Here is a 5,265-nt window from a genome sequence, read left to right as displayed (position 1 = left end):
GAGGAGGAGGAGGAGGAGGAGGAGGAGGAGGAGGAGACAATGACCACAACGATGATGACCACAGTACAGGCTATGAAGGAGCAATTCAACAGAGATAGAGATTCTGAAAAGGAACCGACAGAAACCTTCAAAATCAGCTCAATAAGTCAAATAAAAAATCCAGTACAAAGCTTCACCAACAGACTGGATCAAGCAGGAAACAGAATTTCAGGAATTATAGACAAGGGTGATGAATTGTTACCTTCCAACAGTAATTAAAAAAAAAATCATGAGCAAAATATTCAAGAACTCTAGGACACAAGAGATCAAGCATGAATTTTTGGTGTAGAAAGGGGTACTGAGGAATAGCTGAAAGGCACGAAAATCTATTCAGTAAAATAATAACAGAAAGTTTCCTGAATCTCAGGAATGATTTGGACACCCAGTTATAGGAAACATTTAGAATCCAAAACAGGCAGAAAAGAACCTTCCCCTGTTACATTATAGTTAAAATTCATGAGTACAGAGAAAAGGAAGAATATTGAAAGCAAAAAGATGAAAAAAATTTTTAATTATTATAAGAGCAAATGCTTCAGAATAACTGCAGATTTTTCAGGAGAAACACTAAAGGCCAAGAGGCTTTGGAATCACGCATTTCCAACCGAAACAGAAACAACTACTGTTGTTCTCAACTGGTTGTTATTGTATCTCAATATCTGAATTGCTAACCTAGGTTACTATATCCAGGGAAGTTACCTTCAAAATCGAAGGAGAAATACAGATCTTCCAAGATAACCACAAACTAAGAAAATTCAGAATCATGAAGTCAACACTGAAGAAGAAACATGAAGGGATACTGCACACAGAAGACAGAGGAGCTCAGCAAACGCGACGCACGAAAGGACCAAACAGTATAAAAACAAAATGACAGAAATTAATACACATTTTCTGAAAAAAACCCTGTGTTTTATTGTATTATTTCCAACCAGATTAATCTTGTTAACTTTTAAGTCTATTTTTCTATTTTTAGTAAGCAAGTTTGATTTATTGTATTTTTAACAGAATAAATCAGTTCCTCTAAATGGGGTAATTTTTTTTATTTTTCTCTCAAATAGTTAATAGCAAATCCCCTGTATTACTGCCCTCGTAATTGACCCAGTCCACCTTTTTAAATAGATATTAGGAATCCAAGCTAAATTTCCGACCTTGTTCTAAGCATTTAAACCTCTGAATTAGTGTCATTTGAGTTAATGTGAAACATATTATAAATTATTTTTCTCTCTTATGCACATGTTTTGCAATAATTCTGGATGTAAATAGTCTTAGTTCTCCAATTTAAAGATGTAGACTGGCAGGGAGGATTTTTAAAAAGACCCAAGTGTTTTGTGGGTGCAAGAAACACACATTGCCAATAAAGACATATACAGTGATTGAAAATGAAAGGATGGGAAGATGGCACTCCATACAAATGGAATGTAAAAGCAAGCAGGGGTAGCTATACTCACGTCCAACAGACTCAACCCGAAATTTAGCCTGAAGAAACAAAGGCCACTTGTTTATCATTTATTGATAAAGGGAACAATCCACCCAGGAGATATGATTGCAAATGTAATCACACTGAACTTCGCTGCACCAAATTTCATAAACAAACACTACTCCTCATGAAAGGACAGGTAGGCTTCAATACGACTGTAGTGGGTGACTTTAATACTTCACTCTCACCAAAAGATATGTCACTCAGACCCCAAAATCAACAAAAAGACATCAAAGTTATTATAGATCAAATGGACATAGCAGACATCTATAGAACATTCCATTCAACAGCTGCAGAATATGCATTCTTTTCAATAGCTCGTGAAGCTTTCCGCAAAATAAATCACATTTAAGCCAGACATCAGTCTTAATACAAGAAAAATTGAAGGGGCCGGGGAGATGGCTCAGTAGAATAAGTGCTTCCCTGGCAAGCTCAAGGGTCTGAGTTCAATCCCCCAGTTCTGCCAAAAAAAAAAAAAAGAAGAAAAAGAAAAAAAATTGAAATAATTTCTTGTGTATTTTCAGATCATAATGGAATGAAACTAGAGATCAACAGAAAGAGAACCCGCATAAACTGTACAAACACACAGAGATTGAACAATTCATTTTTTAAGGATCGATGAGTCATTGGAAAAATCAAGAGGGCATTTTAAAAAGTCACAGAATCAAGTGAAAACAGGACACAGCATATTGGAATCTCTGGGATACAGCAAAGGTAGTCTTGAGAAAAAAGCTTGTAATGATGAGTTCTTACATAAAAAAGATGAAAGTTCTCAAATAAATAACCTAATGATGCATGTTGAGATTTCAGGAAAACAAAGAAATTAGAAGTAAACTCAGTAGCAGGACAGAAAAGAATAAACACCACAGTTGAAATTAACGAAACAGGGATTTAAAAGATCAATGAAAAAAAGTACAGTTGGTTCTTTGAAAAGATAGAAAGATAGATAAACCCTTAACCAAACTAATCAAAAGAGACAAAAATCAGATCAATATAATAAGAAAAAGGAGCCACTACAACAGATAACACTGAAATCCAGGGGATCATTAACGACTCTTTCGAAAACTTTAGTCCAATAAATTAGAGAATCTTAGAAAAAATGAATTTAAATCAACATATATCACAAAATTGACCCAAGAGAATATAAAAACCTAAATAGATCAATAGCAAGCAATGAGACTGAAGCAAGCACAGAAAGTGCCCAACCAACAGCCCAGCACCAGAAAGATTTACTGCTGATTTTGTCAGACCTTTAAATAGGAACTAGCGTGAATGCGCCTCACACTAGTCCCTGTTTTGGAAAGGGCAGGGACTCTCTCCAGCTCATCTCATGAGGCCAAGATCATCCTGATCCCAAACTCGACAAGGACACAGCAAAGAACGGAAACTTTAGGCCAATGTCCTTGAGGAGTGTACTTGTAAAACTCCTTTTAAAAAATACTTGCAACCAGGCGTGGTGGCACATGCCTAGAATCCTAGTGCCTGGGAGGCTACGGCACAAGGACAGCCCTGAGCTTGAGGCCAGCCTGGACTACAAAGCGAGTGCAAGGCTAGCCTGAACTACACAGTGCGCTCTTATGTGAGGGGGAAAAAAAACATGCTAACTGAATTAACAACAGACTGAAAAAATATTACACCATGATCACATTGTTTTCATTTCAAGGGTGTTCCAACATACGCAAATCAATAAACACAGCACACCCAATAAATAGAAGCAAGGGTAAAAATGACATTAGCTCAACTGATACCGAAAAACCATTTGATACAATCCCATATTCCTTCATGACAAAAGCCCTCAACATAGCGAAGGCACAGATCACCAACCTACAGCTAAAGCGAGACTGAGTGGGGAAAAGCTGAAAGCATTTTCTCAGAGGTCAAGAATGAGGCAAAGAGGCCCATTCTCACCACTCTTGCTCAACACGGTGCTTGGAATTGGAGAAAGAAATAAAAAGGATAAAGTAGGATACATTATTGTTTGCAGATGACATACAATATACTTAGGAAACCCTAGAGACTCTATGAAAAGATTTTTAGATCTGATCAACAAATTGAACAAGGGCCATCCAGCTAGCTCAGCAGATCGAAGCACCTGCTTAGGCAGACGCAGCTGAGACGGTGACTGAGCCTGGGCATGATGGTGCATGCTTGTAATCCCAGCCCTTAGGAGGATGACAAACAGGAGGATAACCAGGAGTCTGATCTGTGGAGTGAGACCCTGTAGACCCTGTACTAAATATATTTTTTAAAAAAATTGAACAAAGTGTTAGGATTGAAAAAAAAAAAAAAAGCCAAAGTGTTAGGATTCATTTTTTAAAATTTTTATTTATTTATTTATTTATTTTTTGTGGAACCAGGGATTAAACTCAGACTTTTGCACTTGCCAGGCAAGTGCTTATTCTGAGCCATCTCCCCGGACCCTGGATTTGTTTAAAAAAACATTAAAAATAGTTTTTCTGAGCATGGTGGTGCACGCCTGCAGTCCCAGCACTTGGGAAATAGAGGCAGGATTGTTGTGAGTTGGAGACCAGCCTGGGCTACAAAGTGAGCATAAGGTGGAGGTGCGGGTGTCAGAGACCTCTTTATGCGTTGTCTTGGCAGCTGGCGGGAAGCAAACGTATTTTTGAGAGCTAAGGGCCCCAGCGATCCCGCTTCCCAGTGCAGTGGAAGTCCCAGATTGCAGCAAGGACAATGTCAGAGCAGGCTGTAAAATATGTGGCTACCCTGGTCATCTGACTTTCGAATGCCACAATTTTCCCCAAGTAGACCCCAAAAGGAATATAGTTTTGGATGTCAGCAGGACAAGCAGTGAAGACAGTGATGAAGAGAATGAAGAGTTAAATAAATTACAGGCATTACAGGAAAAAAGAATAAATGAGGAAGAGAAGAAAAACGTAAAGAAAAGGTCAAATTGAAAAAGAAAAGGCCTTATTCCAGTTCTACTGAAGAAGATTCCTCCAAACAAAAGAAACAGAAATAGCAGAAGAAAGAAAAAGAAAATAAAAACAAATCCAAAAAAGGGAAACATCACAAAAAGGGAAAAAAAGAAGAGAAAAAAGGAAAAGCATTCTTCTACCCCTAATCATTCTGAATTCACAAAAAAGTAACTGAGACTTCGGCCTAAATCATTAAATTTAAAATATCATCTTCTTAAAAAATGCTCTTTCTTGGATTTTTCTATATAGTTATGCTTTGCAATAAACCCCAGCCTTCTCTGTATGGACGTTTTTCATTGGTGGGACCATTACCGCTCTGGCCCTGCGTGTTTAAATAGGTCTTGCTCCTCGACTGCCACGTCTCAAGGGTAGATATTTGTGCATAGAGAGCGCATTATTTTCAGTAGTTGTATCTCTGTTTGGCTAGTGCTTTTCCTTCCTAAGTTGGTCTCAAATGACCCTTGTACAGTGAACACAAATAATTTACCTGTTACTGGATATTCCTGAATCAAGAGTCCACCTTCCAGCAATGAAGCTAGGTAGGGGGTCATGATCTGTTGCTGATGCTGGAAAGTTCAATAGGCTTATATACTGTGATGGAATATATAAAAATTGTGCAATTCTTTGCTGTTGTGTGTAAATCTCTAGGCTTTTAAAAATATAGCACATAGGGCGGGCGAGATGGCTCAGTGGTCTAAAGCACCTACTTGGAACAAGCTTGGCAAAGCACAGGGACCACAGTTCGATTCCCCAGCACCACATGCCAGCCAGCCCCGCCCCCTGGTGGGCTGAGCTGGCCACACACACACACACACA

General features: G+C 38.4%; 1 protein-coding gene and 1 pseudogene across 1 annotated transcript in view; one reads left to right on the top strand and one right to left on the bottom strand.

Annotated features, from left to right (window-relative positions):
- Positions 1 to 4,620, top strand: part of LOC105741172 — a 10,736-nt pseudogene extending 6,116 nt beyond the window's left edge.
- Ptprh (protein tyrosine phosphatase, receptor type H) overlaps positions 1 to 5,265 on the bottom strand; it is a 38,335-nt gene that overhangs the window by 17,864 nt on the left and 15,206 nt on the right. The window lies entirely within an intron of this gene.

The sequence above is a fragment of the Octodon degus genome, unplaced genomic scaffold, assembly GCF_000260255.1.
Source record: "Octodon degus isolate 3935 unplaced genomic scaffold, OctDeg1.0 scaffold00320, whole genome shotgun sequence".
NCBI classification, from domain to species: Eukaryota; Metazoa; Chordata; class Mammalia; order Rodentia; family Octodontidae; genus Octodon; species Octodon degus.
Note: the sequence above shows the minus strand (reverse complement) of the source record. Positions and strands in the feature narration are given on the sequence as shown.